General features: G+C 39.4%; 1 protein-coding gene across 2 annotated transcripts in view; it reads right to left on the bottom strand.

The window, feature by feature from the left end:
* Positions 1-27,544, bottom strand: part of CNST (consortin, connexin sorting protein) — a 91,051-nt gene that overhangs the window by 63,159 nt on the left and 348 nt on the right. The gene's annotated exons all lie outside the window — the stretch shown is intronic.

The raw sequence follows: 27,544 nt of genomic DNA, 5'->3' as shown, positions 1-27,544 counted from the left end.
CTCCTACTTCTACCCCACTCACAACCCCACCCCGCCTCATCTAGTTCGTCCTTGAATACAATGGCTGTAAACTCCAGCTGCATGTTTACTATCCATGGAGCTTATCAAATTTCTATCCTAGACATATGAAATCAGAACCTCTAAGCATGGAGCCCAAGTACTGATATATTTTTTGAAGTTTTCTAGATTATTCTAATGTGCATCATGTTGGGAGCACTGCCTTGATTAAAGAAATTATTGATAAAATGAGGTTGTCTGCTAAAACCAATCACTCATGTTATCCCTAGATACCACACAAGTGAAAGTTAGTTATGCAGGTCCTTATCTGGCTAAACAGCAGCAATATTTGCAAGTGAAAACATTTAATTTTTCAAATTTTTTTTTGCTTTTTAGGACTGCATGTGCAGCATGTGGAAGTTCCCAGGCTAGGGGTCAAATCAGAGCTACAGCTGATAGCCTACACCACAACCACAGCAAAGCGGGATCTGAGCCAAGCCTGTGACCTATACCACAGCTCATGGCAACAATGGATCCTGAAGTCACTGAATGAGGCCAGGGATCAAACCTGAATCTTCACGGATACTAGTTGGGCTCATTACCACTGAGCCACAATGGGAACTCCTAAAAATTTTTTTTAATAAAAAAAAAAAAGTTAATGGGAGAAAATTCAGGTAGCATATATTTATACCATACTCTCACTACATCCTTTATTTCCTAAAAATAAACCCTGAAAAGGACCTTAGAATTGTCAGAAAATTCCTTTTATAAAATTAAAAAAAAAGAGAGGGCCATGATTAATTACAGATTATTTAGTTTAGACTTAGGAAAAAAATCTAAATCTTCAGCTCCAAGAATCCATCTAGCATTTTGAAGATATATAAAACAGATTCTAAGCCCTTTATCAGTCATGTTATATCTGGTGTTATCATCCAAAAGTACATTACATTTTAAGGAAAAAGATGACAGCCAGGTTTAGATTTTTTTATGCTTGCCGAGCATTATTTTGGGTTTGAATCAAATATAAAATTTCAGTAATGGTGAGAAAAACTCAATGATTAAAAAAAAGAAAAGAAAAAAAAATTGAATGGCTGCACCTGTAGCATATGGAAGTTCCAGGCCATGGGTTGAATTCAAGCCCGAGCTGCAACCTATGTCATGGGTGCAGCAATGCCAGATCCTTTAACCCACTGTGCTGGGCCAGGGATGGAACCCGAACCTCTGCAGTGACCCAAGCCGCTGCCATCAGATTCCTAACCCAATGGGCTATGGCAGAAACTCCCAATGATAGAATTTTTTTTTTTTCCTGCTTTTTAGGGCCACACCCGTGGCATATGGAGGTTCCCCGTTCTCAGGCTAGAGGTCTAATCGGAGCTACAGGTGCCGGCCTACACCACAGCCACAGCAATACCAGATCCAAGCTGTGTCTGCAACCTACACCACAGCTCACCACAATTTCGGATCCTTAACCCACTGAGCAAGGCCAGGGACTGAACCGGCAACCTCATGGTTCCTAGTTGGATTCATTTCCACTGCGCCACAACAGGAACTCAGACAGAACTTTTTTAATTCTTCAATTTAATAAATAGAAATATTTATTTGCTCTTTAGAGTCAGTAACTATAAACAGTAAGTAAACATATATTTAAATAAAGTACAATTCTTCAAAAACATGAAAACAAAGCACAAAATAAAACATGAACTTTACACTGACTGTGTCATATGCTTTCAACTTATTCTGCAGCTGGAATATTTTATTTGATTCAGATATTAAAGTACTTCTTGTCAAGGAAGACATTATGCTAAGTGAAATAAATTAGACACAAAAGGATACTCTATGATCCCACTTTATGAAATATTTAAAATTCATATGGAGAGAAAATAGATTAGAGGGGCTGAGGTCAAGAGAGGAAAAGGGAGTTGCAGCTTAATAGTTAGAGATTCTGCTTAGGGTGATGGGGGAAGGTGGGAAGCAGAAAGCAGTCTAGAGCACCTTACACAGTAATACAGTAATAGTCAGCTCTTGCTGAGTATGGGTCATGCATTAGAAACTGTGCCAGGCACTTTACATGTTATTTCAAATCCTCTAAACAAGCCTACATGGGACATATTCATAGTGTGATTTAGATGAAGAATCTAAGGCTCAGGGAGGCAAAAATAACTTGTTTAAGATCATATTCCTGGAACAAAGTAGAACTGGATCTGAAACCGGGTTGTCCTGATTTGAATCCTGTGCAGTACAGCATAATGGCTGAGAACAGAGACAGACCAAGGCTCAAATTCTGGCTCTGCTTTTTAACCAATTGTGTGTGAGACCTTAGGCAAGTTACCTAGCATCTTCAAGCTTTAATTTCCTCATGTATAAAGGTGGAGGACTGTAATACCTACCCTGAAGAAGAGTCATTTGTGAGGCTTAGACAACGTGGCAGGTAAAGCACTTAGTAGAATACTTGGCCCTTAGTAAATGCTCAAGAAAAGCTAACCATTATTACTGCCCAAGAAGTCTCACAGGTTGGCTTTAAACACTAGTAGGTTTATTCATGCGGGTCTGTAGCCTTACTGAAGGTTCAGAAACAGAGCTTTTCTTGACTTCCTGGAAGTGATTAGGTTCCTGAGGATAAGCTAATGCTAACCATCATCATTCAAGAATGCAAAAGCATTAATTTATGATTGGGATATCTCAGTCAGTTCCTGGAAGCTTAACCATTTATTCTGCACACCATTTCAGATGATGAACATATCTACAAATTGATTAGGGCTTCTTGGTGAGTATAAAATTACAGATCACATTTTGCAATTTTGTTGAGTGCCATGTACCAGGCCCCGAGTTAAACTCTTCAGCCCAATACTCTTATTCAATACTCACAAATGTTCTAGCAGATAGGAAATTTTAGTCCTATTACACTAATGAAGAAACCAAGTCTCATATCTTGTCAAGAGTCATTCAGGGAGTTCCCGTCATGGCGCACTGGTTAACAAATCCGACTAGGAACCATGAGGTTGAGGGTTCGATCCCTGCCCTTGCTCAGTGGGTTAAGGATCCGGTGTTGCCATGAGCTGTGGTGTAGGTGGCAGACGCAGCTCAGATCCCACGTTGCTGTGGCTCTAGAGTAGGCCGGTGGCTATAGCTCTGATTCGACCCCTAGCCTGGGAAGCTCTATATGCCACGGGAGCGGCCCTAGAAAAGGCAAAAAGACAAAAAAAAAAAAAAGTCATTCAGTTATGAGAGTTCCCATCATAGCTCAGCAGAAACTGATCCGACTAGTATTCATGAGGAGGCAGGTCCATTCCCTGGCCTCGCTAAGTTGGTTAAGGATCCAGCACTGCCGCAAGCTGTGATGTAGGGTGCAGACAAAGCTTGGATCTGGCGTTGTGGCTGCAGCACAGGACAGTAGCTACGGCTCCAATTCGACCCCTAGCCTGGGAACCTCTATATGCCACAGGTGCGGCCATAAAAAAAAAAAAAAAAAAAAAAAATCCAAAAGACAAAAGAATCATTCAGTTAGTCAGTTCAGAAATAGAACAGATAGGTTGTTATCCTGAGGCAATACTCTGAATAATTATGTTCTACGGAAATGGGTGAAAGTAAGTGAAAGAATTTTACTTCAGCTGTGGTATACTTCAGTGAAGAATTTTGACCCTACAGCAGAGGACACATTTCTAATAACCAAACAGTTCAAGTTCAAGTTCCTGAAATTCTTTCCTTAGAACTTGCTGGATCCACACAATGCAAAATTTCCTATATAACCCTCCTTCTTCTGTTGCAAATCTTTTTTTTTTTTAAGACATACTAATGTACTATTTAAATTAAGTAGCTTTGGGAATTCCCATTGTGGCTAAGCACGTTAAGAACTCGACTAGTATCCATGAGGATGCAAGTTCAATTCCTGGCCTTTTTCAGTGGGTTAAGGATCTGGTGTTGCTACAAACTGTGGCATAGGTTGCAGATGTGGCTTGGATCCGGCGTTACTGTGGCTTTGGTGTATGCAGGCCGGCAGCAGCTGCTCCAATTCGACCCCTAACCTGGGAACCTGTATATGCCGCAGGTTTGGCCCTCAAAAGAAAAGAAAAAAAAAGGCTACTTTGTAAACTACTTTTTTCTTTTGTCTTTTTAGGGCCACACCCATGGCATATGGAGGTTCCCAGGTTAGGGGTCTAATCGGAACTGTAGCTGCTGGCCTACACCACAGCCACAGCAACACAGGATCCTTAATGCACTGAGTGAGGCCAGGGATCGAACCTGCGTCCTCATAAATGCTAGTCTGATTCATTTCCACTGAGCCACAACAGAAATTCTCTATAAACTACTTTCTAATATTTTAAGACTTCTCCAGTCCAAGGACCCATACATAATATGAGTATGGGAAGAGTCCTTCCCAAATATAGCTCTGCAACATATATATTTGTGTATGTGTCCTACCAGACCATGTGAATAGGCCATTTGAACATCCATAACCCAGCCATACATAATTTTTATTCCTCACCATGTCTAGTTCTGGGCCTAACCCGTACTATATACATAAAGAGGGAAAGGACTTATTTTCTACAGTTTCTCTCTGAAAAGGAGAAAGCCACATGGATTTCCATTGAATACTCTGCCAAGGAAAAGTAAAAGGACCTATGATACAATACTTGGCTTCTATCTGCATTCCTAACACATTTTAACTGGAACACTTTTGTAGGATACCTTTTCTTTTTTTTTTTTTGTCTTTTTGCTATTTCTTTGGGCCACTCCCTCGGCATATGGAGGTTCCCAGGCTAGGGGTCGAATCGGAGCTGTAGCCACTGGCCTACGCCAGAGCCACAGCAACACAGGATCCGAGCCGCGTCTGCAATCTACACCACAGCTCACAGCAACGCCGGATCGTTAACCCACTGAGCAAGGGCAGGGACCGAACCCGCAACCTCATGGTTCCTAGTCGGATTCGTTAACCACTGCGACACGAGGGGAACTCCCAGGATACCTTTTCTTAATGGGATTTCAAATTAGTATAGTTCTACTGCTTCTGACAAGTTATAAATAACTGTTATTTTTGTCTATTTTTCTTCCTCTTTCCTCTCCCTCAATGCTACACCAACAGCATTTCAAAAGGTTGATCTTCATGTACATCTGTTACCTCACTGTAGGAAAGCACAGGGAGAAAGAAGTCTCAGTTGATACAAAGTATTTTTAAAGATGCTCTTACATTGTATGGGATCTGGAGGTTAGAAGTATAGTTGAAAATGGTATTCCACGTGATTTGCTATATCTAAATTGTATGCCTATTCTGTAAGAGCTCCTATGTCTGTACCAATTCGCACAAAAGAAACAGCAACACAGTACAATCACTGCACAGCACCAACTCGGACATATTTTTACCTTTTAAAAGCATGATAAAAAAATAAATAAATAAATAAAAGCATGATAGTAAGTGCCGCCCAAGTTTCCAGCCACTTGTGGCAAAATAGCATTCCAAATATGTACACTGTATAAAAGTTATTTGACATGTTGACTCTGTACAGCTGAAGAATTTCAAGCAAACTATTCAAGTGAGAATTATACAAAACTTGAAAAACAAAACTTTGAGGAAGAAGCTTTAAATAAAAAAGACTAACAAAAACAAATCTACATTTTGTCAAAAATAAAATGTCAATCTAGGTATGAGTTATTTTTGACACATCTTAGATATCTGATCAGATTAAACATCAGGTATTAATAAAATTAAAGAATTAATTTATGGGCATGGTTAAATATATAATATTACTCAATTAGTTTATGAAAATACTTTAAGAAGATTCTGAGCGCTGTTTTTCTGTAATCCATATAAATCAGGCCTGTGAAATAAGCCAAGATTCTTCTTAAGATTAAGATGCTTAACTCCAAGTTTAATTTGATGACTTACAGTCAAACCAAAATTCAGGAAAAAACAGTTACCAATAACAAACCAGTAACATATCCTTTTAACCTTAAATTCAAACCTGGCTACTTATGGTTTACTCCAAATTGAGGAAGAAAGTCACCACACACAAATGTTGTGTTTATGATGGTAACTATACATTTTGCCATCTTACTCCCTAGACATGTTCCAATACTACTTATATCTCATTGCTAAATACATAGTTTTCTGTGTTTTGTTTAGATGTATGTACCGTAGACAATATTCAGTATACCAGCAATCAAAAAGCATGCCCCAAAAGAAGGATTCTCAAAAATTCTGCAACCCAAAACAAAAATTACAATTTTCATTGCAATCATATGCATACAAAACATGTATATATAACTGAAACAAAGGTTTCTCAAAACTAAACACACATGAAGCACTCTGATACATTCTTCCATTCTATTCAAAACTATTTCCTATTTATTTATTTTTATTTTATTTATTTATTTATTTTGTCTTTTTGCTATTTCTTGGGCCGATCCCACGGCATATAGAGGTTCCCAGGCTAGGGGTCAGATCGGAGCTGTAGCCTCCGGCCTATGCCACAGCCACCGCAACGCAGGATCCGAGCCACGTTTGCAACCTACACCACGGCTCACGGCAACGCCGGATCGTTAACCCACTGAGCAAGGGCAGGGATAGAACCCACAACCTCATGGTTCCTAGTCGGATTCGTTAACCACTGCGCCACGATGGGAACTCCTTTTATTTTATTTGCTTTTTAGGGTCACACCTGCAGCATATGCATGTTCCCAGACTAGGGGTCAAATCAGAGCTACAGGTGCCGGCCTACGCCAGAGCCACAGCAACGCAGGATCCGAGCCATGTCTGCGACCCGCACCACAGCTCACGGCAACGCTGGATCCTTAACCCACTGAGGAAGGCCAGGGATCGAACCCGCAACCTCATGGTTCCTAGTTGGATTCGTTAACCACTGAGCCACGATGGGAACTACCTGTTTACATTTTAATTACTAAATATACACAAAACTATATCTTTTGTTTTAAAATAATTCTTGCTAATCTGGAGGCAAGAGCAAATAGGTCATTAGAACCTTCCCTTTAAAGGCCTTTAAATAGAGTTCCCATCGTGGCTCAGTGGAAACCAATCTGACTAGGAACCACGAGGTTGCGGGTTCAATCCCTAGCCTTGCTCAGTGGGTTAAGGATCTGGCATCACTATAAGCTGTGGTGTAGGCTGCAGATGCGGCTCAGATCTGGTGTTGCTGTGGCTGTGGCATAGGCCGACAGCTATAGCCACAATTAGACCCCTAGCATAGGAATCTTCATATGCTTCGGGAGCAGCCCTAAAAATAAACAAATAAATTAGTGTTTTAGGCATATATAATAGATACATATTATCTTTTTATTTTTCTTTTTGTCAGCACCCAAGGCATTTGGAAGTTCCCAGGCCAGGCAGCAAACCCATGCCACAGTTTCATCCTGTGCCACAACTGCAGTAACACTTTATCTTTAATCCACGGCACCACACAGGAATTTCCTATAATAGATATATAAATTTATGATATAAAACTATTTAAACTTATTAAACTATAATTTATAAATTAATCTTCACATAGGTGCTACCAAGTACTTCTGTAATTATATCCATATTACAGATAAAGAAACAGTAACAAAGATTCAATAATAGGTCAAGGTCACATAGCTAGTACATAACAAAGTCAGCATTCAATCTCAAAGAGCCTGACTTCACAGCTTGTACCCTTAATCAATATAATGATTTTTATATTAATTTTAAAAATAAACTAATCTCATACATATATTTTTTAAACACCAAACTGCTAGCTTTAAGGAGAGGGCTACATGAATAATTCCTAGTATCTTGAGATAGTTTTCAGATATAAAGAGTTTAGAAAAATAGGTGGAGGCATAATAAAATAACACCCACCAATAAGACTATTTATGCATTCATAGCATATGGAAGTTCGCAGGCTAGGGGTCAAATCGGAGCTACAGCTGCTGGCCTACACCACAGCCACAGCAACACCAGATCTGAGCCGTGTCTGCGACTGACACCACAGCACACAGCAACTCCGGATCCTTAGCCCATTGGGCGAGGCCAGGGATCGAACCCGCAACCTCATGATTCCTAGTCAGATCCACTGCCATTGCGCCAAGACGGGAAATCCTACTTGCTGTATCCTTTAAATGTGATGGACTCATTTCTTTAGGTTTACACATTAATCTATAGATTATAGATGTTATAATCTATATAGCATAAGTTATATAGATTATCTATGTTATATATATATATATATATAGCCACGGGCCTACCCCAGAGCCACAGCAACTCGGGATCCAAGCCGCATCTGCGATCTACACCACAGCTCGCTGCAACGCTGGATCTTTAACTCACTGAGCGAGGCCAGGGATCAAACCTGCAGCAACCTCATGGTTCCTAATCTAATTCGTTAACCACTGAGCCACGACAGGAACTCCCAAACCTTCCTTTTGATAACAGTTAGAAAAGCTGGCAGAGAGCTTCAATCTGGAGGTCAAAAAAGCTAAGCAGAGCCTTTAGCAGATCTACAGAGCTGGAAACAACAATGGACTTGCCAAGAAGAAGGGAGCCTTAGGCTTTCACATGGAACCTAAAAAGGTTGCTCCCTGGAAGAAAAGGTGAGCCTGAAACAGACCAGCCTTCACAAGGACTAAAAGCCCAGTAAAATGACCTTCATTTCTGGTTGAATTAAGAAATGTCTGCCTCAAAAGAAATAAAAGCAAAAATAAACCAATGGGACCTAATCAAACTGACAAAAACTTTTTCACGGCAAAGGAAACCATTAAAAAAACAAAAGGACAACTGACAGAATGGGAGAAAATACTTTCAAATGATGCAACCGACAAAGGATTAATCTCTAAAACATACAAACAACTTATACAACTCAACATCAAAAACAAAAACAACAACCCAGTTGAAAAATGGGCAAAAGACCTAAATAGACATTTCTCCAAAGAAGATATACAGATGGCCAATAGGCACATGAAAAAATGCTCACCATCGGTAATTATTAGAGAAATGCAAATGAAAACTACTATGAGGTACCACCTCACACCAGTCAGAATGGCCATCATTAACAAGTCAACAAATAACAAATGCTGGAGAGGGTGTGGAGAAAAGGGAACTCCCTCCTGCACTGCTGGTGGGAACTAACTTGGTATAATCATTATGCAAAACAGTATGGAGGCACCTTAGAAAACTAAATACAGAACTACCATACGACTCAGCCTATATCCAGACAGAACTTTTCCTTGAAAAAAAATATATGCACCCGTACGTTCAATGCAGCACTGTTCACAAGAGCCAAGACATGGAAACAACCTAATCGTCCACTGACAGATGAATGGATTGAGAAGATGTGGTATATATACACAATGGAATACTACTCAGCCATTAAAAATAACAAAATAATGCCATTTGCAGCAACATGGATGGAACTAGAGACTCTCATACTAAGTGAATTCAGTCAGAAAGAGAAACACAAATACCATATGATATCACTTATATCTGGAATCTAATACACAGCAAAATGAACCTTTCCACAAAAAAGAAACTCGTGGACTTGGAGAACAGATTTGTGGTTGCCAAGGGGGAGGGGGAGGGAGTGGGATGGACTGAGAGTCTGGGGTTAATAGATGCAAACTATTGCATTTGGAGTGGATAAACAATGAAATCCTGCTGTATAGCACAGGGAACTATATCCTTTCACTTGTGACAGAACACGATGGAGGATAATGTGAGAAAAAGAATATATATATATGAATGACTGGGTCACTTTGCTGTATAATAGAAATTGACAGAACACTATAAATCAACTATAATGGAAAAAATTAAAATCATAAAATAAATTTTTAAAAGGTCCAATCATAGATGGAGAGAATAGCTAATACACAATCTACGTTAAAACATTATCAAAGATGTATTTTTTTAAATAAAATAAGCACAATGGAGTTCCCGTCGTGGCGAAGTGGTTAACGAATCCGACTAGGAACCGTGAGGTTGCGGGTTCGGTCCCTGCCCTTGCTCAGTGGGTTAACGATCTGGCGTTGCCGTGAGCTGTGGTGTAGGTTGCAGACTCGGCTCAGATCCCGCGTTGCTGTGACTCTGGTGTAGGCTGGCGGCCACAGCTCCGATTCGACCCCTAGCCTGGGAACCTCCATATGCCGCAGGAGAGGCCCAAGAAATAGCAAAAAGACAAAAAAAAAAAAATAAGCACAGTATTTTTTAACATATCTATGGGAAACTGTCTCGGGTTTGCTTATTTATTGCTTTAGACTTTGTTCATAAGCTATTCCATGCATGTGTATTATATTCCAAGTACAATTCAAGTGTTTGAGGCAAGAGAATGTGTGTATTACTTCTGCAACCCTTACTGCAGCATGGCCCTAGGCACAGAAAAGGTGCTAAATAAATGCTTGTTAAAGTAAACTAAAACATTAAAGTCTCTCTTTCACTACCACTTACCTCAGGAAACAGATTTATTACATCACTTAAGATAATGTTCGAAATTTATTTAACAACAAAAAACTCACAAATATATCTGGTAGGAAACAGAAACAGAGAGTATTTTTGTCACTGAAAGATTAAACAAAAGGAGGGCAAGTCAGCAAATTCCATAAAAGGAGCAGGTTAGTAGAGAAAGCAAAGAACTAAATTAAATGGGTCCACTCCATTTTCTAAACCTAGAAAATTCTGAGTCTATAATTATAAATCCTTGCTGCTGATGGTACACAAATTAAAGGATAAGGTTTAAACAGTCTAAGAACATAGAGAAGAAAGATGTTAAGTTCTTTTCAAAAACAGAGATAAGACAAATGGAATTACACCCATGTCAAATTTATTTTAACCTAGACTTTCCTTTGTTTTTTCTTCAACTACAATTTTACTTGAAAGCTTCATCCTCTCACATTCTTGACTGGATTTCTCCACTCTATAAAAACATAAAAGATAATACCATGCCCATTTAAAAAACAAAATAAAAATCTATGAAACAAATGGAATAAAACTGGCCCTAACAAGAATTACGACCACCATTAATGAAATTAAGACTATACATTATTTTAGGGAGTTCCTAGGTGGTCTAGTGGTTAGGACTCAGCGTTTTCACCCTAAGAACTGAGATCCCAAATCAAGTCGCTGCATGCTGCATCCAAAAAAAAAAAAAGAATATATATTATTTTATTAATAGAACTCTCCTGAAATTTTATAAGTAAAAGACTAAAATAATAGTAGGGTAACCTCAGAGGTCCAAGTGACCTGGAGATATACTTTGAGAATTTGAATAATGGATATAAGTAGCGGATGGATTAGAGGATATTACCCAGACTACTGAGTTTCAGAGGAACCACAGCCCAAGGTTAGTTTAAAAAAAGACTCAGAGGATGATCAGAAGGTCTAAAAAGAGAATGACAATAATGAGGTAAAAGTATGAGAGGGAAGAGGAAATAAAGGAAGTAACACGATGGGGGGGAGGGATGATGAACAACAATCATACTAATAGTACAAGAAGATTTGTTTGTACTGCTTGAACTTTTATTTCACAAGATTTGTCAGTTTTGAAGGTGTTTTAACCAAAAAAACATTTGAACCTGAATCACTTCTTTAGTATGTGCTCTTTTCTTTACTAAAAAAGAAAGATGTCCACCTTAGCAATTATCAAAAGACCTATAACTTGGCAACGTCCCATCGAAAAACAGAGGGCAGGATAATTTCTAAAAAGGTAAAAACTGAAATCAATATTTATAAGTTTTTAAAGTAAAAAATGTTAACTTTATTTGTTCCATGTTAGCACAAGACTCACAAATGTTTGCACTCTGGCCCTTGCTTAAATTTTGAAGACTAAGTTTCCATGGCTCCCAGAAGGCAAAGTTACTGTCCTGTATTAACATTTACCAACTGCCTACTAAGTATATACACCAGGCTCAGTGCAGTGTATCTAGGAGGGGGGCGAGCGGTGGGCTACAAAGGACAAAGAGAACTGACGTGTCACCTGTGCCTAAGAGTGCTCTGAGGAAACAGAGCTCATATATAAGAAACAACACTAGAAGACAAGCTATTAATAATGACTGAAAACAAATGAGTGAAAAAAGGGATAAAGTATGAGAGAAAAACAACAAAACAAAACATTGGGCTGTAAATACTGAAATCTGAATTTCAAGCCCTGTTAATAACTTGTTTGAAAAACCTGGGAAAGAAACCATTCTGAGCCTTACTTTTTTTTTTTTTGTCTTTTGTCTTTTTTGTTGTTGTTGTTGTTGTTGCTATTTCTTGGGCCGCTCCAGCGGCATATGGAGGTTCCCAGGCTAGGGGTTGAATCAGAGCTGTAGCCACCGGCCTACGCCAGAGCCACAGCAACGCAGGATCCGAGCCACGTCTGCAACCTACACCACAGCTCATGGCAACACCGGATCGTTAACCCACTGAGCAAGGGCAGGGACCGAACCCGCAACCTCATGGTTCCTAGTCGGATTCGTTAACCACTGCGCCACGACGGGGACTCCCTGAGCCTTACTTTCTTTAGCAATAAAAATCATGGGTGCTTTTATTTATTTATTTATTTTTATTTTTGGTCTTTTTGCCTTTTCTACGGCCACTCCCTAGGCACATGGAGGTTGACTCGGAGCTACAGCTGCCAGCCTACACCACAGCCACAGCAACATAGTATCTGAGCCATGTCTGTGACCTACACCACAGCTCATGGCAATGCCAGATCCGCTAAGCGAGGCCAGGGATCAAACCTGCAACCTCGTGATTCCTAGTTGGATTCGTTTCTGCTTCACCATGACGAGAATTCCTGTGAATAGACATATAATTTTTATAGAGCAGCATCGTACAATGTATTAAGTAATATTAATTTTAATTTTATTATTTATTAATAAAATAGTAAAATTTATTTTATTAAATTTAATTTTATTGCTTGTTTTAATTTTAAATTTTGTTTCAGTTTAATAGTTTTATTGGAGTTGTAAGCACATAAAAATTTTCTTTTTACATCTTAGTAAAAATAATATGTCAGGAGTTCCCTTTGTGGCACAGTGGTTAACGAATCCGACTAGGAACCATGAGGTTGCAGGTTCAGTCCCTGCCCTTACTCAGTGGGTTAACGATCCGGCGTTGCCGTGAGCTGTGGTGTAGGTTGCAGACGCGGCTTGGATCCCGCCCGCGTTGCTGTGGCTCTGATGTAGGGCGGCGGCTACAGCTCCGATTCAACCCCTAGCCTGGGAACCTCCATATGCCGCGGGAGCAGCCCAAGAAATAGCAAAAAATAAAAAATAAAAAAAAGACAAAATAATAATAATATGTCAGTGCTTAAGGACCATTATAATTATTTTTTCTAACAGAGCCATTCAAAAGAAATAATGGCATAGTTACAATTAAAACCGCCCAAGAGGAGTTCCCATCCTGGCTCGGTGGTTAACGTATCCAACTAAGAACCATGAGGTTGCAGGTTCGATCCCTGGCCTTGCTCAGTGGGCTAAGGATCCGGCATTGCCATGAGCTGTGGTGTAGGTTGCAGACACTGCTCGTATTCCGCGTTGCTGTGGCTCTGGCGTAGGCTGGCAGCTACAGCTCCGATTAGATCCCTAGCCTGGGAACCTCCATATGCCGCTGGTGCAGCCCTAGAAATGGCAAAAAGACAAAAAAAAAAAAGTATTAGTCACGGACTTCTCAGGGGGTTAAGGATCCAGTGTTGTTACTACTGTGGCATGGGTTCAGTCTTTGGCTGGGAACTTCCGCATGCCAGAGGCATGACCACAAAATAAATAAATAAATAAAATAAAAATGTGAAAAGGTATTAGTTATGATGATCTTAAACAAGCTCATATTATTTTTAGCTTATCATAAAAATGAAAAAAGGGAACTTTACTCAGCATTGTCTCTGCAGCAGCTTCGACTCCTGGCCCAGGAGCTTCCATATGCCACAAGTGTGGCATGTTGAAGAAAATAAGAAAAAAAAAAAGGAAAAAAAGTACAATTTAACAGATTTTAGTATATTCAAAGTTGTATACAGGAGTTCCCACTATGGCTCACGGGTAACGAACCCAACCAGTATCCATTAGAATAAGGGTTCAATTACTGGCCTCATTCAGTAGGTTAAGGATCTGGTGTTGCTGTGAGGTGTGGTGTAGAGCGGCAGCTACAACTCCAATGCAAGCCTTACTCTGGGAACTTCCATATGCCTTGGGTGCAGCCCTGAAAAGCAATTTTTAAAAAAGTTGTGTGCCTACACTACGATTTTATTTTAGAATATTCTCATGACCCCAAAAAGAACCTCCCTACTTCCCATACTAACGTATTATTCATTAGTAGTCACTTTCCATTCTCTCTGCTCCTCCTGCTGCTCCCCCTGGCCCCCGGGGCCCACCAGCCAGCTGTAAGCAATCACTGATCTACTTTCTCTACGGATCAGTCCTTTCTGAATATTTCGTATGAATGGAATCACATAATACGTGGTCTTTATGACCCGCTTCTTTTGTTTAGCATAATGTTTTCTGTGGTAGCATATTATCGATATGCAGTTCTTTCATTGCCAAATAACATTCCACTGTAGACCTATACCACATTATCCATTCATCACCTGACTGACATTTAGGTTGTTTCTACTTTCTAGCTATTATGAATAGTGCTGCCATGAACATGCCTATACAAGTTTTGGGGTATTTTGGGAACAGCTGTTCTCAATTCTTTTGGAATGGAACTGTGAGTCATACCCTAATTTGATGTTTAAGTTATTGAGAAACCACCATACTAATTTTGTAGCGGCCGTACCATTTTAATTCCCATCAATAGGAGTTCCCGTTGTGGCGCAGAAGAAACAAATCCAACTAGGAACCATGAGGACACGAGTTCAATCCCTGGCCTTGCTCAGTGGGTTAAGGATCCAGGGTTGCCGTGAACTGTGGTATAGGTCACAGACTCGGCTCAGATCTGGAGTTGCTGTGGCTGTGGTGTGGGCCGGCAGCTGTAGCTCTGATTGGACTCCTAGTCTGGGAACCTCCACATGCCGAGGGCATGGCCCTCAAAAGGCCAAAAAAAGAAAAAAAAAATCCTATCAACAATGTATGAGGGTTCCAGTTTCTTTATTTCCAAGTATGAAGTGTTATCTCATTGTTTTAATTTGCATTTCCCTGATGGCTAAAGATGTTGAGCATATTTTCATGTATTTACTAGCTGCCTGTCTCTTCAGAGAAATGTCTATTCAACTCCTTTGCCCTTCCTTTTTTTTTTTTTTTTTCCCTAGGCCAGTGATCAAACTCATGCCATAGCAGTGAGCCAAGCCACTGTGGTTGACACTGCAGTAACAATGCCAGATCCTTATCCCACTAAGCCACATGGGAACTCCTCCTTTGCCCAATTTTTATTGGGTTATTTGTTTTTATTTATTGAATTGTAAGCTGCATTATTTTTATACTCAGAAAATAACTTTTTAAAATGCATTGAGTATATGCTTACATTATATATATATATATGTACATATATATATATATACACACACACACACATTTTTTTTTTCAATCACTAAGAATATAGCAGGGTTAATACCAATATTGAGGGTTGTTTTAGTGAAGAAACCTCCCTTGGGAGTTCCCACTGTGGCCCAGCAGAAACGAATCTAACTAGTATCCAAGAGGATGCAGGTTCAATCCCTGGCCTTGCTCAGTGGGTGGTGGATCTGGCATTGCCATGAGCTGTGGTATAGGTCATAGACACGGCTTGAATCCTGCATTGCTGTGGCTGTGGCGTAGGCTGGCAGCTACGGCTCTGATTTGACCCCTAGCCTGGGAACTTTCTTATGCCACAGAAGCCGCCCTAAAAAGAAAAAAAAGAAAAGAATAGAAACCTCCCTCACGCCTGATATACTCCTTTACTTACCTCTGGTCGGGGGAGGTAGACTGATTATTTGTTTGGTAAACTTGGTAATACCTAAGCTTGACTGTCTCAGCCATCTTTATTCATTGAGTGAGCCTGCCATTGGAAAACGGACTCTGCTCTGCTGTTGTTTTAGCTGGGCAGGCATCCTAGACAGAAACGGCAGAGAGGCATCCTGGACAGAAAAGGCAAACAGGAGTTCCTTACCTACAAAGCCACTTCTCAAGGGCACAAAGTAGAGACCTCAATGGTGAAACTCCACAGATCTTAGAACTGAACTCATCTGAATTGTTACATAACTTGTCCCAGTATGCTGAACCAAACTAAGTCAGGAAGACAGCATTTAAAATTCTGGCAAAATGAGGAAACAAAATTGTATAAAATATTACTGAATTAATTATAAACTATGCTAGACCAAAAAAGGTTTTCACGTAAATTTCCTTGTTCTTCTTAAAAAAATTAAAACCAGGAGTTCCTGCCATGGCACAGTGGGTTAAGAATCCGAATGCAGCAGCTTGGGCTGCTGAGAAGGTGCAGGTACAATCCCTGGCCCGACGCAGTGGGTTAAAAAGATTCAGCATTGCTGCAGTTGCAGCTTGGGTCACAGCTGCAGCTCAGACTCAATCCTTGGTCAAGGAACTTTGATATGCCAAGGGTGTGGTCATTAAAAAAATAAAAAATTAGTACAATGCTGATCACCTATGGGCTCAAACATTAGCCAATAAACTGATAGGGTCTATGACAAGCCACTATATTTCAAAAGTATTCACCAAAGTGTATATGGATGTTGCATAGGTTCATATGGATTATCAGTCAATTTAAATTAACCTACGAATTCAGCTAGCATAAAGAATATAATCCATACTGCATCAAACACAATTTTAACACTATTAATCACAGAACCTAAGCCAGGAGCTCTCTAGTTTATGCTCTTTTCTTCTTTTGAACCAGAAGCAAAAATTTACTGATTTTATCATTTCGGAAGTCAGGAAATTTCAAAATGAGTTTAGACTAATATGTTTACTTTTAATTAAGGTTCTTGTTGTCTCACAAAGCCCTTTCAACCCATCCTGAACAGGAGGGGCAGATTACTATTCAGAAAACACTACCTTTGTGTTTCACATAAGAAAAACAGTGACTTAATAGACTAGTGGAATCAATATGTCTTCATGTCTCAAAGATCAATAAAGACATCGTACTTTCCGGTCACTTTAGCAAGTATAACCCCAGTGTTATCATTTTACTGATCATCAAAACAATTCATCTAAGATGAGTCTCAATATATCCAACATTCTACTACCTATATCCCACTGTCTGGTTCTAAATTCCTATTTTTTTTTGTCTTTTGTCTTTTTTGTTGTTGTTGTTGCTATTTCTTGGGCTGCACCCTCGGCATATGGAGGTTCCCAGGCTAGGGGTTGAATCGGAGCTGTAGCTATCGGCCTACGCCAAAGCCACAGCAACGCGGGATCCGAGCGGCGTCTGCAACCTACACCACAGCTCATGGCAACGCTGGATCGTTAACCCACTGAGCAAGGCCAGGGACCGAACCCGCAACCTCATGGTTCCTAGTCGGATTCGTTAACCACTGCGCCACGACGGGAACTCTGTCCCTCAGTCCTCTTATACCTCCTACTGTAGTCTCCCTAAAAAACCCCAGCCCTGATCAACCTAATCACTCTCTCTGCTCCTATACTCAAGCTGTTATCTATTGCTAAAGAAAAATCACCAACTATGCAGATCGCTAACTACAAAAGCAGTATCTGTCCCACGTCAGGTGGAGCTGGAATCCTGGCCAGACATCCTTTCTCATAGAGCTCCCAGGACCATGTCCTCCAAAGCTATACTAAACCTTTACCAATGGCCTCAAGTCCTCTTCTTATTCCTGGCTCAGCAGTCTCAGCTGGACCTCAAGTAAACAGAGGTTACCAGATTAGCTGGTTACCAGTATTTCCCCCTATTATCTCAGTAGTAGAATGTCTCCACTCACTGTGCAAGGATAATCTTCTACTTATACTCAGTTTCTCATCCTTTTCCACAATCTGGAGGGTGTTGTATAATCGACATTTCTATGGACTCATTCCTCTCATTGGGTAGTGCATCCTTATAAAATGCAGATCTCCTTTATCCTGATCTCAAGTCTGTCAACAACTCTTTGAAATGCCAGGAAAAATTAAACCACAAGAATTAATCATCTTTCTGTAAAATGCACATAAGGCGAACAAATTATAAAAAACAAAGTTAACCTGTGAAATACTAGAGAAATATAAAGAAAAATACCTAAAGGTATACAAAATAAAATGTGAGATATTTAAGGAAGATTTTTTTAAAAAAGAATCACTAAGACTTTTCTTGTAAAATGATCTATTAAATTATCTTTGTTGTAAATAACATATTACTTAAAGAATGAAGCTTATACATAGGGATCCTTACAAAACCATAGCTGCTTATAAGGATTAGAGATTTGTAACTAAGCTCAAATTAATTCTGTGGTTCTTATCCTTTTCTGGGTCATGGCCCACCTTAAGAACCTAACTAAAGCTAAGAATTCTCTTCTCAGAAAAACATATATATGCTACTATTAAGTTTTTGTTTTGTCTTTTTGCCATTTCTTGGGCCGCTCCCACGGCATATGGAGGTTCCCAGGCTAGGGGTCGAATTGGAGCTGTAGCCACCAGCCTACACCACAGCCACAGCAATGCGGGATCCAAGCCGCGTCTGCCACCTACACCACAGCTCATGGCAACACTGGATCGTTAACCCACTGAGCAAGGGCAGGGACCGAACCCGCAACCTCATGGTTCCCAGTCAGATTCGTTAACCACTGCGCCACGACGAGCACTCCTACTATTATAAATGTTATTTCAAGGAGCTTACAGACCCCTTGAAGCCTATTCTTGGACCTGAGGTTGAAACTATCATTCCCAAGACATTATATTTTATCCACCTCAAATAGATAGCTGCTGTTTTCCATTCCTATAATAAAATATCTAAATAAATATTTCCATTCCTATAATATCTAAATAAATATTAATGTTATTAATCCTTACTGTGATGTTTGACATAACAGTGACACCCTGATTTACAACTCCAGCTTACCAAAAGTGAATAGAAAGGCAGGAAAGGAGATAGGTATCAAAGTGAATATGCTTTCATATAATTAGTCATTCAAAAGGAAGTATTTTGATGGGGGTTTGGGAAAAGAAATAAACCCAGAGTAAGGCAATTTATTCTAGGTAAGAAATTCTAAGAAAAGAATAAACCAATAAAGAAAAAATTTGCCCTAAACGGAGGTATCTTACAATGTTTTAAAAGCCTGTTGGTATAATATGACTTTTCCCCAAAGATGTTTTCTTTCAGTGGATAATATTTCAAAAAGAAAAAAACACGACAAAAGAGATTTTATACACACACACACACACACACACACATATACAAAGACACATTTTTGTCTTTTTGCCCTTTCTAGGGCTGCACCCGAAGCATATGGAGGCTCCCAGGCTAGGGATCCAATCAGAGCTGTAGCCACCAGCCTACACCAGAGCCACAGCAACGTGGCATCCAAGCCACGTCTGTGACCTACACCACAGCTCACAGCAACACCAGATCCTTAATCCACTGAGCAAGGCCAGGTATCGAACCCAAGACCTCATGGCTCCTAGTCAGATTCATTAATCACTGAGCCACGACAGGAACTCCAAGATAATATTAAATATACTCCAGTAATAGTCTAGTAACAGTGCAACAGAGAAGAACAAGTCTGACCCCCATATTGGATCTCTTTAAACTTTTGATTTCTATTGCTTTTGCTACAAGAATGTTGCCTATAGCCTAAAATATATAGGATAGCCCATTCTCAAGACACTGACCTTTAAAGATAATAACACTTTCCAATGACACAAAAATAGAAAGTTGCAGAACAGAAAATAACATTTGTGCTGCTGGACGTTTACAGAAACTTGTAACCAGACCTAGGCAGACAGCTGCAAGAACAAAGGATTCTGGCACCAAGTAGTTTGCAGCCAGGAACCACACCAGAACCCCTTTTAAGAAGTCTGAATTTTAAGGGAAGAAGGTTCTTCCGGACACTAGTTTACTATCTTCTCAGACTGCCAGTTTTCCAAATTAAATTGCTATTCCTCCCCCTAACAGCTTGACTCTCAATTTACTGGCTTACGGTGCAGTGGGCAATATAAGCTTCAACTTGCTAACACTTGTACTCAAAAGCTTTTTCCTGGAAAATCCATCAGACATCAAAAGTAGGATGAGAGAGATCAATGGATTCTGACTGCTAAATAAAAGCTGTTCAACTTTCATTACAGAAAAGACAACACTAATCTGTGAATAACCATGTTTACCTCAAGTTAAAATTTACCTACCTTTTTTTCTCTCTAGAGCACTATTACTTTTGTAGCAAGAGGGAAGGAATAAGATTTGCTGTACTCCCACCCACCCCACCCAAGTTTATAACAAACCATGACTTGTTCTGACTTTTGAACTTCCCATGGAAGACAGAATAGGGAAAAAAAACAAAAGGTGAGGTAAGGCAGAATAAGCTATAAGGAATATTATTCTGGATATCCTTTTACATACTCTGAAGCGCTGGAACAAAGTGGAAACTCTCCAACAGAGGCTATACAAAACATACATAGTTTTAAAACAAAGTATTATACAAGTACATGGAAAATGTAATTATAAGACAGACATTCTTAGAATATCTGTTTCCTCAGTGTAGATAAGTGTGACCAGAGCAGAATTTTTGCTCATAAGTTTTCTGTACATAGTTATACTCTTTGAGGCCATCAGAGAAGGTGAGCCATATACTCAAAGGTCAAAGGGTGTGGTTCACTAGGGAATCCCTAGGTTTTCCCCAGGCAAACAGCTGAAAGAGGACAAAAGCCTGTAGGCATCAAAAATCCACAAAATTATAATTAACCACCAGGGTACTTGGTATAATAAGAAATTACCTCCTGAATTACTTTAGCATAATCTGAAATCGGTCTTTCTCTGGCTAGCAAAAACGGGAACTTTGGTGGACATAAGATCTATTAGGACAAATTTAAACTAGAGTTCAGGAGTTTCCATCATGGCTTAGCAGTAATGAACCCGACTAGTATCCATGAGGACGCAGGTTTGATCCCTGGACTCGCGTAGTGGGTTAAGGATCTGGCATTGCCATGAGCTGTGGTGTAGGTCGCAGATGCGGCTTGGGTCCTGCTTTGCTGCGGCTGTGGTGTAGGCCGGCAGCTTTAGCTCCAATTCAACCCTTAGCCTGGGAACTTCCATATGCTGTGGGTAGGGCCCTAAAAAGACAATAAATAAATAAATAAATAATTTAGAGTTCAAATGTAAGACTCATAAGACAAATCTGTCTTACTAATCACTCATTATAGGATTAAAATAAGGAAGTCACATGACATTGCTTCTAATTTTGGCTCTTTACAGTGCTTACCCAATGCCATAGACATAAATTCTAATTGGCATGACAAAGAACTTCACAATAATTTCTTAAACTATTTGAGCAAAAGGAATCTAGTGATTACTTTGTAAATTATCTTAGAAAATAAACTTAATGATTGAATTTGGGTTAAGAAGTCACAAATGGAGATAAAGGGTTTTTTCAGGAAACTAAATTTCATAATTTTCTAATCAGCATAGTTTCTACAAACTTCCACTCCTCCTGTTGTCTAAGTCAAACATGAGGGAGGAATGTTGTTTGCTACAAATCCTTTGAGACCTGATTTAAGTAAACCTCTTTCATGTCCACAAGTGGAAAAAAGAAAAATCTTTGGTGCTTCATAAGGGAGAACAAAACAAACAAAAAACACAACTCCACTAATGCTCAATAAATAAAAAATACATATTCACAAAAATAAGCCCTTGTTGAAAAATCTTAAGCAATATTTTTCAAATCATCTAAAAATTATTTTTAAGATTGAGTTGTATGGTGGTAATACCTACAGAAAAGAGCAGTGAAGAAGAAAAACAATGCATGCATGAAATAAAAATACAAAGCGGTATGGCGTTCCTGCCGTGGCACAATGGGATCTGGTGTCTCTAGAGTGCTGGGACACAGGTTCATTCCTCAGCCCGGCACAGTGGGTTAAGGATCTGGTGTTGTTGCAGCTGCCTTGGTATCTTATCCCTGGCCAAGAAACTCCACATGACTCAGGGCAGCCAAAAAAAAAAAATTACTGGTGGTATGCTCTCCAATACCCAGGAACAACAGCATGCTTTATCTTATTGTAAAGTTCACATATTTTAAGGAAATTATTTATTAAAAACCTATACTATAAAAGGTGTTTTTAAAAAAATAGAAGGGTTTTTTCTTTCTTTTTTTTTGTCTTTTTAGGGCCACACCCTTGGCATATGGAGGTTCCCAGGCTAGGGGTAGGAGCGGAGCTGTAACCGCCGCCTGCCCACACCACAGCAACAGCAATGTGGAACCCGAGCCACCTCTGTGACCTAAACCACAGCTCACGGCAACACTGGATCCTTAACTCACTGAGTGAGGCCAGGGATCGAACCTGCAGCCTCATGGTTCCTAGTCAGATTCGTTAACCACTGAGCCACAACGGGAACTCCTAGAAGGTATCTTAAAATATTAGTTTGCCTTCATTCAAATTACAAAACCACAGCCACCTAATTCACTGGATTTTTAAAATGCAGCAAACATAGGAAAATGTAATTATATATTTTCCAGGAAAATCAGACTAAGGTTTTTTTTTTTTTTTTTGTCTTTTTAGGGCTGCACCCGTGGCATACAGAGGTTCCCAGGGTAGGGGTCTAATCGGAGCTGTTGCCGCGGGCCTACACCACATCCACAGCAACGCTGGATTCGAGCCCCGTCTGCGACCTACACCACAGCCCACAGCAACGCTGGATCCTTAACCCACTGAGCAAGGCCAGGGATCGAACCTGTAACCTCATGGTTCCTAGTTGGAATCGTTAACCACTGAGCCACGAGAACTCCCCCAGACTAAGTATTCTTATAAGAGAATTTAATAAGGATGACAATTACAAAATATTGTTAATTCTTAAAATCTCTTAGGTGCTGTCAATTAAAATATCAAATGCCCAAATGTCAAAAGGGTGACTAAGTTTGTCACTTACTGCTTCAGAATTCTTCCTACAGTCAAAGAGAAAAACAATCTGATTTGTCAGTATTCTGACAAACACAATCTTTCCTTTCCACATGGCTAATGATGATGAAAAAAGGGGAAGTCTTAAGAGATGGCGGAAAGGAGGTGATATAAAGGCAAAAAGTTTCCATCTCCAAATATGTTAAAGAGCAGAAGCTCAAAACTCTGACTCAAACAATTTAAGAAAGCTTAAGCTATTATAAGACAGAATTTTTCAATGAAGTATTTCGTTTTTATGGAAGATTGTTCAGATATTATTTTTGATTTTTTACTTTCATTTTTTAATTGAGGTATAACTGACTATGGATGTATTTCTTTAAAGGATATTACAAAATAATTATTTCAAATGTATGAAAAGCAAAAGTATTCCCTGGTGAAAAGGAATATAATTTCCCCCAAAGGAATGATTTATAAATAAAGAAAAGCCTATATTTATGTTCAACAGAAGAACACACTCATAACAGTATCAAAATAAGCACACTTTTTTTTTTTTGGCCTCGCCCACAGCATGCCTTAGTTCCTGGGCCAGGGATAGAATCCACACTGAAGCAGTAACCAGAGCCACAGCATTACAACACTGGATCCTTAACTGCAGGCCACCAGGGAACTCCAAGACATAAACATATTGAGTATAGAGTTTAATAAAAATATGATCCTTGTAGAGGTCACTTAAATTGAGCTTTTTTAAAAACTGAAAATTTCCAGAGTTTCAATTATTCTTCCTCAAGTAACTGAAGAAAAATTTGAAAGTTCCCTGGCAGCCTTGTGGTTAAGGACTCAGCATTTTCACTACTGTGGCGCTCAGGTTCACTCCCTGGCCTAGGAACTTCAGCATGCCACAGACACAGCCCCCCCCACCCCCCGCCGCCCTCCAAAAAAAGAAGAAGAAAATTCTGCCAAGACTATTTTGCTATTTGAAGGAACAAAATTATGTATTTTCTGTCTTACCCAACTAAAATAGTATCAATGGATAGCTATCCATACTTAGAGACAAATGAAAATGCTTTATTTTTCTACCTAATGTGCCTGCACCTCTCATAAAGCAGGCAACATCTAATAACTATCCCCTTCCCCACAAACTGCCAATACTGTGCTAGGTGTATACTGACTTGGTTTTACAGAGTTTGTTACTGACCAGGTAATTTAAGATTTTTTTTTTATACCATAAAAGTTGTGGAGGGAATATGTTTCTCATATTAAATTACACTGGATATTAATCAGGTCTTCAGGTGAATTTCGACACTGAATTTTGACATTAAATCTAGATGTAGAATAGTGCAGCTAAAATAATATTTAGGAAAGTTTATTAGAATATACAGGTCAAGATAAGAATAATGAGCCCCACTGAAGTCAGTGAGCTAAAATCACCTTTCCAACACGGTTGTAACACTTCTGAACAAGAGACAGTTCCATTAACATCACCACCTCTGCTGCCAAAACAACTTAAAAAACATACCTAGGCCATACATCAGAAGCTTTCTACTAAAACTGCCATGCTTCTTTAAAATTTACCTAAACCATCACACACACGTGTGTCTGTGTGTATGTGTGTTGCTACTACTCAGGTCTCAGCGTTTTACAGCCAAAAAGCAAACCCTCTTCTTTTCTAAATTTTTGCAAAAAGATTTTATGTTTCCTTTGATAAAACACCACCACCATACAAAGAAGTACATTTACAAAGCTCTTAGCCTCACCTGAAACTGATTCAGAAAATAAGTCTACAGCAGCAGGCACCCTACCTGTTCACAATAAAGTTCAATCTTCTGTGTGTCTTCAAGTTCTCCTTACTTAATACTAACAGAGGTAGTACACAAAGACTCATGCAATGCCTTGACACATCGTTGACATGCAGGAGTAAACAACAGTAACAATGACACCCCAGGAAATGACTGTGCACTCTGTTCATCTTATGACCCTCACTAAACAAGCACTGGGCACCTGTTTATCCCCCTCAGTGTTAACACAGTCAACACTCAGAGGAAGACAAATCACACAGCAATTCTATAGATACGCACTGCCCAATAAGGTCTTAGCCATCAGCTAAAACATACAGGTAGTCTAAACTCAGGGGTACTGTAAATGTAACATGCACATCAGATTTCAGATTCAGTGTGAAAAAATGTAAAATAGCTCATTATTAACTTTTAAAACTGATTACATGTTGAAATCAAGTATAAGATTAAATAAATGTATTAAAATTAATTCCACCTGTGTCCTTTTTACTTTGTTAGTGTGACCAGAAAACTTTAAATTGCTCATGTAGATTGCAGTCCATTTCTATTGGACAGCACTACCCTAGACCCACAGCATTAATTTTGATGACAAGCAAGAACTATCACTTGGCATTTTCCAATTCCAATTGCCATATAAAAAGTCAAAAGAAAAAGCAATATTTTGGCTTCTCTACCAATTAACTTGAGATAATAATAAAAATAACTTAAGAGTGTACACTCAGCCATAAAAAAGAATGAAATAATGCCATTTGCAGCAACATGGATGGAACTAGAGACATACTGAGTGACGTTAAGTCAGAAAGAGAAAGACAAATATTGTATGATAGCACTTATATCTGGAATCTAATATATAGCACAAATGAACCTTTCCACAGAAAAGAAAATCATGGACTTGGAGAATAGTGGTTACCAAGGGGGAGAGGGAGGGAGTGGGGTGGTTGGGGAGCTTGGGGTTAACAGAAACAAACTATTGCCTTTGGAATGGATTAGCAATGAGATCCTACTGTGAGGCACTGGGAACTATGTCTAGTCACTTATGATGGAGCATGATAATGTAAGAAAATAGAATGTGTACATGTATGTGTAAGTGGGTCACCATGCTGTACAGTAGAAAAAAAATTGTACTGGGGAAATAACTATTAAAAAAAAAGAAGAGTGTACAAACAGTAGACTCACTTTGTCTGATACTACTTTAAAGAGTGCATTACTTCAAAACAGCAAAAATAGCACAGGATGCAAAAAATCACACCTCTTAAGAAAATATAGGAAACATACAAAGTTTTTCTAATAAAATAGGTCTAAATGCCGATTATCAGCTCATCTTTAATGTGAAATGGACATTTCTTTCATTTCAGGAAAATTAAATGTATAAGAGTCTGTTTCTGATATTATTCAAGCACCCTCAGCTACAAACAAATCATTAATGCTACAGAAAGGGAAATAATTACCATAACCTAACTCTCTTTTCCAAAACCAAAAAGAAAATAACACCACTCAAAAGCAAAATTAAAAACTACATCAGTTTCTCTAAGGCTGAGCAGGCTAGCTTGGATTCGCAAATAGTATGAAATAAGAAAGCATAGTTTAAGATAAGTATTTTTTACCACAATTTTTAAAAGTATATTTTGAAAGTGAAAAATTCAACAACACAGTTCCATGAGTGAATCACTTCTTCCTCTACTGTAATACATCACTCTGCTTTGATTTTTAAAATATTTAGGCCCCCGGGGCCCTTGTGTTGGGGGGGATCGAGTATATTTCTGAATCTACGAAAATATTTTTATAAGGACAGAGGCGGAGACAGCTCGGTAAAGGATAAGGGGGATGGAGCTCACTCAGGTGTTTAGAGGATGCACAAATAACTCCTAGAGAACTGTCAACGGGGAAACTGTATTTTAAAAGGATATTAAAAAATTAAGACCAAAGAGTCCCCACGGCTTCCAAAAGAGTTGGTGAGATACTTTCTATGGTGCCTAACAAATATATACTCCGAAAAAGGTCATATTTGGCCACCAATTCTTTATCCATATGCGATTCATCCACAGAGTAAATCTTCTGGCTCCTATTTGCTAGGTGATGCATTCCTTAGAAACCTTTTACTTGTGCATTTAAATGCCAAGCTCAACTACGCTCCCAGGAAAGTAAGCAGAAAGGATTGTACATATTTTAAAATAGGAAGTTGACTGGCTGCGGTTTCTTGCCTTGGTGGAAAGGGTTTTGGATAAAGCTCTTTTTGAGTATAATCCTTAATCACTGAAATCACTCTCAAAGAATTGAGCCTTCTAACACCGTCCAATAGGTAAAAAGACTGCCAAAATTTCCATTAGCGCATCCTATTTTTAGAGTCTTTGGAACTGGTCTTTTAAATTGCATTCCACCGTACAATGTCTTTGACTAAGTTTACAAAGGCAACAAAATAAGCATCCAAAGACCTTAATCTTCTGAAGTTTAGAAATACATTGTAAGCTTTTAAATCTTAATTTTAAATCTTTTAAATACGCAAATTAAAAATAAAAATCAAGGTAAACATTGTCCCAGGAGGAGGAACGGAAGGGAGACACTAGGCGGTTCCTGACAACCAAAGCGGTGAGCGGAAAAAAAACCAAAAACCAAAAAACACAGGTAGGAAGGAAGATAAAACCCCTCTCAGGGATGGAGAGTCGGGGCTATGAGCAGCAGAACAGGAAGGAACAGAGGCACAGCGGCAGCCGCAGGCTCCGCGGGGAGCCTGGCGAGGGACGGCTTCGGGCGCGAGTGCCCTAGGGAGGGAGAAATGGGCGCGCTGCGCAAGGAGAGACGAGGGCGGCGAGAGAAAAGAGAGAAAAACAGGAGAGCGGAGACGGGGCGGGGGTGAGGGTACC

The sequence above is a fragment of the Phacochoerus africanus genome, chromosome 12 (genome assembly GCF_016906955.1).
Source record: "Phacochoerus africanus isolate WHEZ1 chromosome 12, ROS_Pafr_v1, whole genome shotgun sequence".
NCBI lineage: Eukaryota > Metazoa > Chordata > Mammalia > Artiodactyla > Suidae > Phacochoerus > Phacochoerus africanus.
This window is presented reverse-complemented; position numbering and strand designations above follow the sequence as displayed.